This window comes from Lycium barbarum, chromosome 7 (genome assembly GCF_019175385.1).
Source record: "Lycium barbarum isolate Lr01 chromosome 7, ASM1917538v2, whole genome shotgun sequence".
Lineage (NCBI taxonomy): Eukaryota > Viridiplantae > Streptophyta > Magnoliopsida > Solanales > Solanaceae > Lycium > Lycium barbarum.
The window spans coordinates 58,359,308-58,374,881 of NC_083343.1; the positions used below are offsets into that span (position 1 = coordinate 58,359,308).

The following is a 15,574-nucleotide window of genomic DNA, read 5'->3' on the forward strand; positions in this document are numbered from 1 at the left end:
CACGACTCCACGTATGAATTGTTATAGCCATAGACTGTAGGGGACGGAATAAGTAAGGCGTAGTGTAGCCAGGAGTACATGGATTCGAGATTTAAAGGTACGAGTAAAACCCTTAAAAGGGGGGAAGCAAATAGAGAGGACACCAGTGCGAAGGTTGAAATGATGAACCCTACCGGAGTGTATTGACTAAAAGCGGTAGAATAAGGACACGCAAAAGCAAGAAGAAGGGGGAAGAAGAAGAGCCGTGAGTCGGCAAAGATAGAAAAACACTGGTGACGGGCAGAGGTGGACCCACAATTCTCTAAGATTATACCACCTCATCGTCCCTCTAAATTATAAATCTCAGATGAATTTGTAGCGAAGTATAAGGCCGATCTGTGAGACGTTGCGTCCCATAAGGTCCCAAGAGGCGCAAAGCGAGGAATAAAATTGCGAAACTCTAATTGCGTGACATGGTTGGAGGAGAGTTGGAATCAGTTAGGGAGTACTGATTAGTTACTATTACTCTTCCAGCAGAATGGAAACTCTCGTTCCTCTGTCCTTATATTTATTTAATGACTTCCGGGATTGAATACTCTTTAGCCCAAATGAAAATATAACCCCGGAGAATGTTGTGAATATAGTGGGTGACGGTAGCCCCAAGAAGAAGGCATGCAGGCCTGAGACACAGAATAATTCATGATATTAACATAGGTATTATTGTAAAGTTACCCCGTTCTCGAGGTAAGGGCGTTAGCGAAAAAGGTCATTGAGAAGGATATTGACACTTAGATGAATATGACCATGGATACGGCATACAGATGAATATGACTATGGATGCGAAGACAGACACGGATACAGGTATACGGATGGATGGGTACGAATGCGAATCGCGCAAAAAGAGCATGTAATTCGTAGATATTTACGCGTCGCCAATGAGACCAAGTGAACACTTAGGAGAGGAGTAAGAGGTAAAGTAAGAGTGAGAGAGTCATGATGCCCGGGGTAAGTTGAAGGAGGGTATATGGTAAACGGAACTAAAATGTCGAGTTGGAATTGCTGTGAGAGACAAATGGAATAATTGCTTGAGGAATAGTATAGGTACAGGTTACATACTCACCATAGAAGCCCGAGGATATGACAACCTGCGAGAGCGATAGAATCACGGAATAAAGGGGGAGAGTTAGGTTCTGATGCATTAGATCCTATAAGATTGTATGCAACAAGCAAGGTAGCTTATAAATATGTTAGAACTCCCACTAGGAGCATGTTAATAAATTGATGCCCAAATGACAAGAAAGTTGATGTATGAGAAAGCACCCTTTGCCACATTAGATAGGTAAGTGTGAGGACTTGGAAATAAGAAGGTGGCTTAAATCAGAGTTTGGTGGCAAAAACAATAATCGGGAAGAAATACTAGGGAAGCCAAAGTGAATGCGGAAGCCAAGTATCCGCACCTAGTCGAATCTCCAGGAAAAGTTCATGATGGTATGTATGCTTACTTTTGACTTCTGGGACGTGTGTGACCATGGACATGTTGGTATTGTGTTATAGCCCTGTGAGGCGATGATATTATGGGTTATTGTGACAAGTTGGTATTTCCATACGACAAAGGAAACTCCGGCAAAATTTTCTTAGAATTCCCGCTGATTTAACATTTGAGGACGAATGTTCCAAAAGGGGGGGAAGAATGTTACACCTCGGAATTTCTCCGTACTAGCATGATGAGTGGAATGATGAAAGGTTTGAGTGTATGGTGTTTTGTTAAGGCGGGAATGGCTAATTAAAACGTTTTGGAAAATAAGAAAGTCGCGAAAAATTTTCTGTCCAGTGGTCGTATATGGCACTATACGGCCCGTAAAGTGATTTACGGACCGTATAGTGCAATCGTCCACCAGCTTGTCCGAAATCTCAACTTTCTGTAAATTGTGAAAATGGGTAAAAATGACTTGGAGGACGGCCCGTAAACTGGTTTACGGACCGTAAACCTCAGTCCTAAACTGGCATGTTCCTCAGCCAAAACTTTTTGTCTTTGAAATGGTTAAATACGGCCATGGAGGACGGACCGTAAATCAAAACACGGTCCGTATATGGTGGTTTACGACCACTGTTCATCCCGACTGGAATTCATTAAAGATCAACTTTGAGTTATTAAAAAGGGACCAAAGCCTCATTTTATTTCATTTTTCATCCATACAACCTTCAAGAACACTCTAGAAGCTCTCCAAATATTCATCCACAAAATTAAAGAGATCAAAGGGAAACCAAGATCATCAACATCTAATTCATGAAATCAAGTCCATGAGACTCTATTGGAAGTCATCTTCTTCAAGAAATCTCAAAAGGGTTGAAGTAGGGTTTTGGTATAAAAGGAGTATTGTTGCTCAAGGCTTGTTCCACCATCATCCAAGGTATGTTTCATGACTATACCATATGGTTCAAGGTATTGGAAGGCTTAGATACTTGAAATGTACAAGAACATAGAAATGAGTCATTATTGAGTGAATAGTGACATAAAAGTATGATAGTGGAATTGAACTATGAATATTGAAGTGCTGTGAATACAAGTACGTTATAAATGATGTTTATATCATGAAACAAGAATTAAATGCATGAAAACGCAAGGATGAGCTAGAAGTAGAAATAAGGGAAAATTGGAGGAAAATGGTGGATTTTGCCAAATGTACGTAAATGACGATTGTCGATGATAATATTGCGAGTAATATTATGAATGTTGGGAGTTGATATAAAACATGGGAAAAGTACTAGAAATGAAGGAAGTGCTATCCAATTTTCCTTAGAAATAGTAGTCCGTTCTTATAATTACTTAGCTAACGACGACATGAATTCTCTTGAAGGTATATACGAGTGCATTAAGGGAGAGAGAGAAAGCAATAAGAATTGTAAACGTCGAAGGTATGTGAGGCTATTCCTTTTCTTTCAAAGGCATGATCCATAGCTTACAATTTCATAAACGCTCCCATCTTTTCCTTGCTATCAAAGGTTAAAAAGTCTAAGATTCCGAAGCACGATTTCCTCCTTGACATTCCATAAATGTTTTCCAAAGTACTCCTATTTTCCAAAACCAAAGGTTGTGATTATGTGAGCGCCTATGATAACGACCGTGGATATTGTTTTCAATAACAATGATGATGTCAAAAGTGAAAATATTATTATGCTGACCATGATGAGAGCAAATCTTATGTTTAAAAGTTTCAAGTTTACGATTTCAATGACTATATGAGGATGTCAAGCTATTTACTGATTTCTCAATTTATTCATGGATGGTGACTTTATTTCTAAATCTTCCAAAGTATATAAATGGATGCCTTATAAAGTTCATGATTTTATTCTATGCTTTCTTTTAATGCTATTCCTCATTGATAGTCTCACCTTATAATAGTTGTTCCCTCAAGGTGAGACAAAGCGACGATGATTACTCCATAACATAATCGGAGGCTTTCGACCTTACGTCACTCCGACGTACTTACAGCTTTTCCTTGGGCTCTCATGCATGCTAAGTATATGGTATAAGTATATGCTATGTATATGTATTCAGGGGATATGGGGAAGGTGAGGCGCTATAGACGCATAGCCACCTGGTCAGCTGGCATATCATGATTCCATCCCGGACGTGAGATGCCCGGACGCGGGGTATATGGGTTATGGATCGGGCCGTACGTTCCTCGGCACTAACTTATTATATTTATGGATCGGGTCGTACGTTCCTCGGCACTAACATATGATGACATATGGATTGGGCTGCGCGTTCCGCAACAATTTACTATATGATGCTTTATGAGTATGCACGCATGAATCCGCCTTATAAGGCAAGCAGTTATCGATTATCTCCTTGTACTTATTTTACTTTCTTATTCTTACTTCATTTCTTGATGTATGCCTTACATACTCAGTACAATGCTCGTACTGACATCCTTTTCTTTGGATGCTGTGTTCATGCCCACAGGTAGACGGGAAAGCGGTCCGGACTGATAGGAGTCACTAGCCGAGCTGAAGAGCACTCCATCTTCCGGAGGTGCTAATTGGTTGTTCCTTTTGTGTATATATTTGTATGTCACTCAATAGAGGCTCGTAGATACTCGATGTGGGTTGTGTGGTTCCACAACGTGGGTAGTACGCATGTGTATAAGTATGTTGAAATATGTTTTTGTATCAACGCGTTATATTTTTGTAATGAAAAGCAAATCCTCTTTTTAAAAGCTAACTGGAAATAAATGAGTGATTGTTAAATGGGTTAGGTAAATGATAGCACGAGCGGTGCTCGGTGGTTAGCCTCGGGTACCCGTCGCGGCCCCTAGCCGGGTCATGATAATATTGAACCCGCTGAGTACCCGGGCTACCGGTACGATCTGATCGAGCAGCCCTAGTTGTTCGACCACTCTCCACCAGATGATGTTGGCCGAGCTACCTAGGTCAATCAAAATACGTTTAACCTTAGTTTTAAAGATAAGTACAGAAATTACCAATGCATCATTGTGCGGTTGAATAATGCCCTCTGCGTCCTCGTTGCTGAAAAAGATAGAACCCTCGGGTAAATGATCTAGGCTTCGCTTCTCACGAACAACAGAAACCTTGGCCCGTTTCATTACCGGCCCCCGAGGGGCATCGATACCCCCAACTATCATGTTGATTGTATGCTGGGGCTCTATCGGCTCGGGCCTTCGATGAGCCTCCCTTTCCTTGTGGTGACCTTTGGCTCGTTCACTCAGCAGTTCTCGGAGATGACCATTTTTCAGTAACCGGACTACCTCCTCTCTCAACTGGCGACAATCCTCGGTTCTGTGACCATGGGTTCCATGGTATTCACACACCATGCTCGGGTCCCGTTGGCCCGGATCCGACCTTAGAGGTCTCGGCCATCTTACATTCGGGACACGACCGATGGCCGAGATGAGACCCGAGGTACTGACGTTGAAGTTGTACTCCGTTATCTTTGGTGAGTCCTTGTTGCCGGCAGAGCTTCCCGCATCGCTCCTGAATGAGAGACCCCGGCTGTTCGATGGGCGCTCGACCCGTTTACTACCCCGACTGGAGAAACGGCTTGGGCTCACCCTTGATTTTTCCGACCTAAAACTTTGCTTCTCCGAATGGGAGTATGGCCGATACCTTTCCTTCGACGATTCGGCCTTTGTTTCGTAACCCTTCCTTGGTCTCTCAAAACTTTTATTCACATTTATTGGCCCCGGGGGGGGGGGGGGGGGGGGCTCGAATTGATCATCCTCCACCTGAATCTTCGACTCGTATCGGTTATGGATATCAGCCCATGTCAAAGCCTCGTATTCCAGCAAGCTTTCTTTTAATTTGAACGAAGCTGTTGAACTTTGACCATTGAGCCCCTTTGCGAAAGCTTGTGCGGCCCATTCTTCTAGAACCGGGGGGAGTTCCATCCGTTCCCTTTGGAATCGGTTGACGAATTCACGCAGTAACTCATCGTCTCTTTGGGTTATACGAAAAATATCGGCCTTACGGGCCTGCACCTTTTTGGCACCGGCGTGAACTTTGATGAAGGCATCAGCGAGCATTTCAAAAGAAGTGATCGAATGTTCGGGCAGATGGTCGTACCATGTCAATGCTCCTTTTGACAAGGTTTCCCTGAACTTTTTCAGCAATACCGATTCAATTTCGTCCTCCTCCATATCATTGCCTTTTATGGCGCATGTGTATGAGGTCACGTGTTTGTGCGGGTCCGTTGTGCCCTCATATTTCTGGATATCCGGCATTTTAAACCTCTTCGGGATTAATTTCGGGGCTGCACGCGGAGGAAAAGGCCTTTGGATGTACCTCTTCGAATGCGGCCCCTTCAGTAAAGGCGGAGCCCCCGGTATTTGATCCACCCGAGAGTTGTATATTTCGACCCTCTTTTCGGTCGAGTCTACCCGCTTTGCCAAAGTCTCGAGCATTTTCATAACCTCGGTGGAAGAGCCAGCTCTGGATCCATTGCTCTCGATAACGCGTGCCTCCTCCCTTCTGGGTTCAGCAACACCGCTCGTTTTTTCTGGGGTCGTTGTATCCCCTCCGTTTTGCAACCGGGCTATTGCGATTCCCTGTTCGGCAATCGCCGCTCTCTGCTCCTGCAACATTTCAAAAATTAAACGTAAGTCAATATTATCATTAGGTGTTCCCGGTTCTTTCCAGTCCTGTGCCCGGGACAAAGTAACAGAATTGTGGGTATTTAGAGGATCAGTGGCCGGTAAGGTGGCATTCTCCTGGTCCACGGTGTTTTGACGGTTGAGGCCCTCCCTCGAATTAACGGGGTTAGGATCAGTGGGGTTTGGTGGTCCTCGTGGACCGCTTCCTTCGTTTTCGGCCACGATTTCGTTATTGTTGACGTGACCAGATTGCCCACTGTCAGCCATTTAGTCCGTTTTTTCAAACACGAACAGAAAGTGTTTTTGATTTAGGTGGGTAAGGTAGAGATCAAGATAGAAGATCACTATTATCCTAGCCCCACGGTGGGCGCCAAACTATTTACCCCGGATTTGGATAGAAGACTACTATTATCCTAGCCCCACGGTGGGCGCCAAACTATTTACCCCGGATTTGGATAATCAATTAAAATTGTAGGTGAGGTATAGAATATGTGGTTATATCTTGAACTTATTTGATAAGGAAAATAAATATGCGACTATGCTACAAGGAGCAATTGATGACCAACGGTTTGCTCTAGGCTCGTGTATCTACTAGCAAATAAGTGTTATTTGATTTAGGAAACATAAGAGATAAATCACAACAAATATGGACCGAAATCTGATATGAGAGAGATTCTTATATATAGTTTGCTATTACAAAGAGTTTCTTTTGATCTGAGGAGCCAACCCTCTAAAAGGAGGACAATGCCCCCTATTTATAGTGTTGCCCCATGGGCTTCATACAACATAAAAAATAATAGAATAAAGAAAAAGTTCTGAGTTGGATTAGGTAGACCGTACGGTCTGACACTCGTACGATTGACAGTTGAACACTGCAGGACGCCATTGACGCGTGACAACCGCGCAATGGGTCTCCCGGACCACCGGCCACCACCAAACGGACATACGGCCTCGAACAACCGGTCATGGAATAAACGGACCAAATGACGCCCTTCCTTTGCTCTGGTCCAAGCGTTTCCCCGGTTCAGAATGGGAGCCTTCATGCACGTTCTTGCCCCTTTCTTCCCTCGGCCTCCGGTCCCACCGGTTTAACATATACCCGATTTTTACCGTATAGAGTATGATAATATTCAAACTAAATAATATTGCATGTTGAGTTCATTGGTTCTTACTATTAAACAAATGTGGGAAATACGTTTACACGGCGAAAAATAAAGAAGGGTTAAGCCTACGTGGAGGCAGAGAACCAAAGAGGTCTGAAAAGGAAAAATAACAGAGAGTCCACTAGGCAAAACGTGGAATTCATATATGCACACATACAGAGATTGCTGATGTGGACAGTGGGCCGAGCCTGATGTCCCACAAAAGATTAATGCAGCCCTTTTAATAACAAGCAGAAACATGAAAGCGTGGCCACAAAGCATTTTGAATAAGCACACAGCACAAGCAGGCATGTTGACACCCAGCTATGTGCTTATTCACTCTTCTTAGATAGTAAACATTAAATAAAAGGGTAATTAATTAAATTATTTTTATTTATTCTTTAATCTCAATTTAATACTACTATCTTTTTCACCATATTTATTGAATAAAGGTAAACATGAAAATCATTAGTTATTATATCTTGATCTTTTAAAATGAAAATTATTTTACACCATTTATTTTTAGTAAACACGACAATTAAAATGAAAGGGAGTAATTTATAAAGGTAAATGATATTGCAAGAAAAAAAGTTAAAAAGGTAATGTTAAAATATACAATGATAATTGTGTTGGTGAAACATGGCAAAAAGAGTTTTTTGCCTTGGGATAAGCAATGTCACTAATAAATCAATCACCTTGAAAACGGGCTTTCAAGAGAAGGGTATATGGTTGGCGATTACGCCTGACATGTTGCCTTGTACGTGATTCAAAATGATCGAGTAGCGGATGTCGTTGATAACTTAAAGCTTCGAGATTTAAGGAATCAGACTCAATTCTATCAAGAGTCCACGATATCCACGTTAGTATTAATAGCCGGAGTGTGCGTAGGGTTAGGGAAGTTGCTTAGTGAAGACAACAACAACAAACACAATGTAATCCCGCAGGTGGGTTCTGGAGAGGGTAAAGTGTACGCAGACTCTACCCCTACTTTGAAAAGGTAGAGAAGTTAATTAGTGAAGGCAATCCTATATTAATCTCAATCTACCTATTGTACCACGCATCTAAATTTTTTTTGTGAGTACATAATTATTCATTACTTTGCTCTATAAAAACAATTGTTCAAACAAACAATTTTCATCACTGTCCAGGAGATAAGTATCTTTTTCCCTCTTATTATTCAATACTTCGATTATTGTCCATTTTACTTCGTTATCTAGATTGCTATTTAATACTTTGATCACTTAGTCAAATGGTTAATAATATTTGATTGCTAAAAAATTTCTTTAAAATAAATTTAATTGTTTTTTCTAATAAATGAATTTTAAGCTAAATTGTTTGACGTCTACTATGAGACCTTCAGCAATATTAATTAACCCAAATTATCTTAATCCTTCGTTGTTTTTGTGTTTGCAAATAAAATAAAAATGGCTGAGTTCTTCAAGCCTCTTGGCTAAGAACAACCCTAGGCTGCTCTTCAAGCATCTTCTAGGACACGCAACGCTGCTAAACTCCCAAACCCTGATGAAACACTAAATGAAGAGGATCTCATTGATGTGGAAGGAGACTCTGATGACAACGAGGAACAATTTAATTTGAATTTGGCTTAAGTTGGAGACTTAGTAGGCGTTTGGCCATAGAAATCAAATATTATACTTCATTTGGAATTTTGAAGTTAGAGTTGAAGATGAAGTCACTACAAAAAAAACAACGTTTAGCGACGGATTTTAGCGACAAACCATAATCTGTAGCTAAATAGCGACGGATTAGCAACCAATTTATAATTTTGTCGCCTAATAAGCTACAAAATAATTAGTATCAAATATAGCGACGGATTAGCGACAAAAATATATATCCGTTGCTAAAAATTGGCGGGAAATTTTGACGCTTAAATTTACCTACAAAATTAACGACGAAACGGGGCGACAAAAATTACTAAAAAGTAGCGACGGATTTAACGACAAATAATCCATCGCTGTTCTTATTTTAGTTATCAAAACATTTTCGAATTCGTTGGGACAGAAAATTTCGTTGCTAAATTTTTAAAACTAAAATAGCTAAAGTTATTATTGGAGACAAAATTTAGATTCGTAGCTATATCCGTCGCTATGTGGATTTAAGTTTATTTAGGGCACAAATCTGCTCACATACCTCGTATTAGCTCCTCTCTCAAAAACCTTACCTCTTGCTCTATTCTTCTATAATGTGAGTTGTTTTGCTTCCAATCCAATAAATTGGGCGTGAATATAAGGCTCTTATGCAATGGAAACATAAAATTAGAGGTTGGATAAAAAAAAGAAAAAATTACAAATTGCAGAATTTTTTGCTAGTAGAAATTCTGAAAGTGCTTAGAAATTCACTCTCTCTCCACCATTATTCTTGTTTTTGTTCAGGTAACTTTTATCCCCATTTCTTTTGCTTTCTATGTTACAAAGCATAATTGGATGTTCATAAATATTTACTTCACAATTTAGGTTTAGAATAATTTGTGAACTTTTTAAGTTCGACAGTAGTACTTTTTAGTTTCAAGGATATAATACAGTAAATAATGATGTTTTGGGTAGATGAAAAATATTGATACTATTTTAGGGTTTAGATTTCAACTGGAATGTTCTTATTAGGGATTTCCCCATTCACACTTCAGTCGATTTTAGGGATTAGATTTCAACTGAAATTTTCTTATTAGGGATTTACCCATTCACACTTGAATCGATTTTAGGGATTAGATTTCAACTGGGATTTACCCATACATGCTTCAATTGCTTGTTGATATGCTTTATCTCATAAACATGATGAGTTTAATTGCAGTTTTTTGGATCTTACTTTAAGATTATTCAGTGCAAGTGATAGATTCTAACTTTGAAGTTCTTTGTTGGCTATCTCGACAGTATTTCTACAAGCTATGTATGTTTTTTCCCTTGGATATAGACTATTAATATAATGTATACTGAATATATTAAATATGTACATCTAACATACAATCGAGTACTCATTCTTAACATTTGTTTGTACTTAGCTCACTTCTTAACTTTGATGCTTGTTTTCCTTTAATTTCTTCTCTAAGCATTGGAAGTCACAACATAAACTAGAGAAACAGGATATTATCATTAATGAACCTCTTGTGTAGTATTAGGACTTCTCTCAGTAATTTTTCTTATTGAACTTTGTAATGTGATTAACTTCGTGAATCTGAAATTGTCTGTTGTTCCTTCCGAAAAGAACAATCATCTCTTTAAATATTCCTTTGGCTATTCTGATAGTTAGCATTCTTCAGTTAGTCTGTTATAACTTAAACAAATTAATTTTCTAAGTACAATTGATTATCTGTGCTTCAAAATATTGAATAGGGATTGCAGTGCACTATTGGAACTGATTGAGGAATATTTATATTCTTCAAAAGAGCTAAATGATGGTTAAAGTTCATCTAGTTGACTATTATGAATCTCAAAAGGAAAAAGCTGATCTAATTGTTGTCATGTTCTGTTTGTAGTTTGGCCTGTTATATTAATCATGACTTCTTGTTGTTTTCAGATTTCAAGTACTAATACTTATTTCGCAGAAGAATTAAATAATTTGTCTATTTAGCTGGGTTGATTGACAGTGAGCTGCTTTCTTTCTAAAGTTCAATAGAAATGAATTATGTGGTAATTTGTGAAGAGCCTATGATGATGTGGAAAGACGAATACCTAACTAATGTAGATATAAATAAATATATGAAGAGTTACTGGAAATTGCTTTTCCTTTTTTTGGTGAATGATGGGTGTATTATTTGTTGCTCTAAGAATACTTAGCAATCTTTTGAGTCGTTCAGATCTATAGCCTTAGCTTGCCTTTTGAATTTCTTCCATTCTCGTTTGTACCTAATCTAAATGATAGAGTTACATCGTGTGATTTGAACTCCAATTAAGCATTGTGTGATTTGAAATTTTAAAGTCTTCTTTTTAAACTCAACTTGTTCTCCCCTTTAGAAAGCATTTGATTGTTTCTAGCTCTTTGTTTTATTCCTCCTCTGTTCTTGGTTTTTGGTTGTTTTTCTGTTGTAACTTTGCACTGTTAACATTATATAGTAGGATTTTACCTAAACTTTATTTTTAGCCACATTTTAGAGGTTTTTGCTAAGTTAAAAGTCAACTGATGACAAACTCTATATGGCTTTCTTTCATAATTAATACACAGGTGTTTGTTAAGGCTCTTCAAAGTTATTTCCTGGACAATATTCATTTTGCTGGTAAGACTATTCACCAATATTATTCCCTCTTTATAACAGAAATGCCCGTTTAGGTCATCATTTACTTTCTCATGTAAGCAACACTTATTTGATTTCTTTGAAACTGATTACTTTATGCAGTGACGTGGAGTGAACTTGTAAGAATTTATTCTTATATATACTATTGATCAATGACTTCTTATATAGTGCAGTATTATACTATAAGAATTCTTGTAGTACTGATCTCATATAGTAAGAATTTATACAGTGACTTCTTATATAGTTTTTATAATTTTTTTACTTGGTAAACAAAAAAGAAGGCATTCTGATGTCAACCTGTTATTCCATATAGAAGGCATTCCGATGTCTTATTAAATAAAGAATTATAATTGTCGTGTTTATTTCAATATTAAATAGGAATATGGATAATCTAGAGGTTGGATGTACAAAAGGTTGGATGGCCGAGGTGGTAATACTTCCAGTTTCATAACAGGTGTGAATAAGTTTATCCAGTTTGCTTGTTCTCAGCGCAATCGCATGAGTGGTGACAATGTTAGATGTCCATGTAAAAAATGTGACAACATGAAATACATGGATGTCGAAACCGTTGAATTGCACCTTTTTCTGTATGGATTTGTTGAGAACTATTTTATCTGGAAGTATCAAAGGTAAATAATGTGACCAGTGAGATGTCTTCTAGTGGCGATTTTCATGGTGGGTCTCAAACCTGAATTGGGATTAATTCCATTGGTATGCTGCTTATCTTCTCTCCGAGCAATTTCAACTAATTTAGGAACAGTTAACAAATTATTTGAACATTTTCGGATCCGTATCAGTACAATGATATGCAGAATTACAGTCTTGAACTTAAATTGTCAAAAATGTACAAAGCTTCAAAGGTTTCTTGCTGTAGAAACTCTAGAAAATCTGTAACATGATTGAAGTAGTATTTCTCATTCTGGCTTTATACTATGTCTGCTATTTCTTTTGTATTAGAAAAATGTACTCATGTGAGTTGCCACTGGGACTCACACGGGTGGCTCTATCAATGTAGGGGAGCATCGCAAGAGACTTGTAAGTGTAAACATCGAACAATCTCATTTAAGTTTGCACTAATCCGAATCTGAAAATCTCATTTAAGTTTGCAGTAATCCGAATTTGAAAAGTGTGCCTAGCTTGAAAATAGTAGTTGGTTGAAGGAATTTTAGTTGTGTTTCTTTTAGACTTAAAGGTAGGAACTCAATCTTGATGCTACATGAATTGGCAGTACATGAACGCTACATTACCACATATATAATTGAAAATTTCGAGATGCTTTCTCTTCAGAATGGGATATGAGGCAAAAATAGTTGGTTGTAGTTGTAGATATGAGACATGGATGGAAATCACTGTTTTTGGTTCACAAGTCAAAGAAGAGTAGATGGGGTGATTGAAGAATTCATGAGTTATATTATGAATGAACAGAGACTAATATTTTCTCTATGTTATTTTCAATCTCAATTGTACACAAAAATTTCTTTTGCCAATCTTCTGAATTGAGTAACTTTTGTATAGGCTGTTGAAAAGGGTCGAGATCCAACACCAAATGAGATGCATTTGCACGTCCATACACATGGTCATGATGGAACATCTTTTATTGGTGAGAAATCCCGAATCGTACATGTAAGTCAACTATTTCTGTTGTCCTTATTGTTTACCATACTTGTGCACTTCTATTCTCTCCTAGAATAACTGCTATTTTTTCTTAGATAGGGATTTTTTTGTGTTCAAGGAATACATGTTTGATTTCTTAAATCTTAGAGGTTTTTGCGTATATTTTGTGGAGTATCTATATTAGTTTTTTTTTTTTTTTTTTTTTTAACTGGTATATCTGCCAAAAAATCTAAACAACCTATCAAATATTTACTTCAAAGAGCACTTCTACTGATTTGAAGTAACAAAGAATATCTAGTAGACATTCCTGATTCTCATGTTTGATTTCATGGAGTAGTGTTTACTCTAAGAGGGTTTCAGTTTTAGCATAAATTGAAGAGATAACACAAAAGTTTATCATTAAGAATTTTTACAAAGTTGCACTATGCAAAAAAGTAAAAGCTAGGTACCAGCATGCTCAGAGAAACCTCTTTTTCATGCTTAGAGAAACCTCTTTTTCCAAGTCATGGTCTCACATGATGTGTGACTCCACATCCTCAAAAGCATTGGTGGTTGCATCAGATGGCTTATCCGATTCCACCGCAGGTCATAGTGATTGTAATACTCCATTAGACTTATGTAGGGTGGACATGTTGTGTGTTACAACGGAAATCTACAATTCTCGAAAATAAGCATAAGGTCTCCATCCTAAGCACAAAGAAAATAAAAGAACCAAGTAAATGTTATGATGTCCGTACAAATGCGAGAAGCCAGTTTCCATTACTTGATCTTCTCAAGTAGTTGTCTTATGGATAATATCCCAAATATGTTTGAATTATGTTCTAGTGCAAGCTTCTACTTGAACATGACTTATGCAAACGAAGTAAATCAACTAAGATAAGAGCAGAAAATCAGGTGGTGCATTTTTTTTTTTTGAGAAACTAGTGCTGTAGAAAACCCGGTGGTACTTCTGCTAGACTTCTACTATTATTTCTTATGGCTGATTTGCGTAAATACTTTACTGAGGACCAAAATAAACCACGTAATCTGCACTGTTTGTATATGTATGTTCATTGTAAACTGGGCTTGTTATGGTTTGAGAAAAAGTAATAAAACGATCTCCACTTCTCTTTTGAAACTACGACATGACTGTACAGATGGAAAAAAATCTTTAATATTTAAATTTCATTAATTATTAAACTCTTCTATAGGAAAAATATCAGGAAATATTACAACAAAAAACATTGACTCAGTGTCAAGCATATTATCAAGCCGCGGGAGGAGAAAAGAAAAGAAGAGTATATAGTCTTGGATCTCAAGCAAAATGCTAGTATGGGCAGAATCTCCGTGATTCTTTTGGATTCGATGCTACATCTTCAGGAGCACCTCCGAATGCTCAATCAACAGCAACAGGAAATCTGGATGAGTTTGTGATGTGTTTGATTCCCGTATTGACAGAGCATATAGTTCCTCTGATCGTTGAGCGGGTACGAGGATTAGTTTCTTCGCGCTCGCATCAGCCAAATACTGATCTTACCAACCACCCATCAGTTGTGACACCTACAGTTCCTACCTCTCCTACTGCTGCTAACTTTGATGAGGTTCATGCATTGGGTTCTGATGATTAAAGATTGGAATTCCACTACCCCTAGCAAAGTAACTCGAACCTAGAACTGATGGATGTTGTTGATATGCCATAACCCACTACCCAATTTCATTAGAAGATGCAGGAGGACTAAAGGAATATTGCTTAGACCAGGAAATAGTTAGCCTATTTTGTTTGACTCGTGACACTCCAGCCTCACAATAGTTAGCCTATTTTGTTTGGATTTGGTGGTGTTTGTGGATGGTTTGTACTTAACGATACAATTATATGCATTATGCTTTATCTTTTGGACCTTGTTGAATATTAATATATATGAATATCGGTTACTTTAATTAAGTGTATTTAAGCGTTCATGTAATATGCTTGAATAGGGTATATTTTTAATTATAAATAAAAAGAATATTAAAAATATTAGCGACGAATATTTTTCATAAAATTAAATCTTGCGACAGATTGACTACAAAAGATTTTTGTCGCCAAAATCAGGGAGAATTAGCTATAAAATGACTAGCGACAAACTAGCGACGGACGCTTCTGTCGCTATTAATAATAAACGACGAATTTCGTTATGAACTTTAGCGACAAAATTAGTCAAAATAGCGACGGTTGCTAAACTTGTCTACGGATATATTCCGTCGCTAGTCTTGCGACAGATTTGTGTTTTTCGTCGTTACGAGCTTAGCTACAAGCATTTTAGCGACAAACTTGAATCTGTCGCTAATCTGTCGCCAAACTAGTTTAGCGACGGAAATATGCTGTTTAGTGACAGAATATGTCCATCGCTAAACGCTGTTTTTTTTGTAGTGAGTTGTGTTAAGTTATACTTTTTGCAAAGAAGAAAAGAGAGCATTTTATTTGAATTGTGAAGATTGAGTTGAAAAACAGGTTATAAGTTGTTTTC

The 15,574-nt window shown here is 38.0% G+C and overlaps 1 long non-coding RNA gene across 2 annotated transcripts; it reads left to right on the forward strand.

Moving 5' to 3' along the window:
* The first annotated feature begins 9,333 nt into the window (after positions 1-9,333).
* Positions 9,334-15,005, forward strand: LOC132603445 (uncharacterized). 2 transcript variants are annotated; one of them, XR_009568304.1, is made up of 5 exons: positions 9,334-9,621; positions 10,037-11,456; positions 12,432-12,509; positions 12,990-13,097; positions 14,279-15,005. It is a non-coding gene; the product is annotated as an uncharacterized LOC132603445 (long non-coding RNA). The 2 variants fall into 2 exon arrangements; XR_009568305.1 differs by lacking the exon at positions 12,432-12,509.
* The last annotated feature ends 569 nt before the right edge of the window (positions 15,006-15,574 follow it).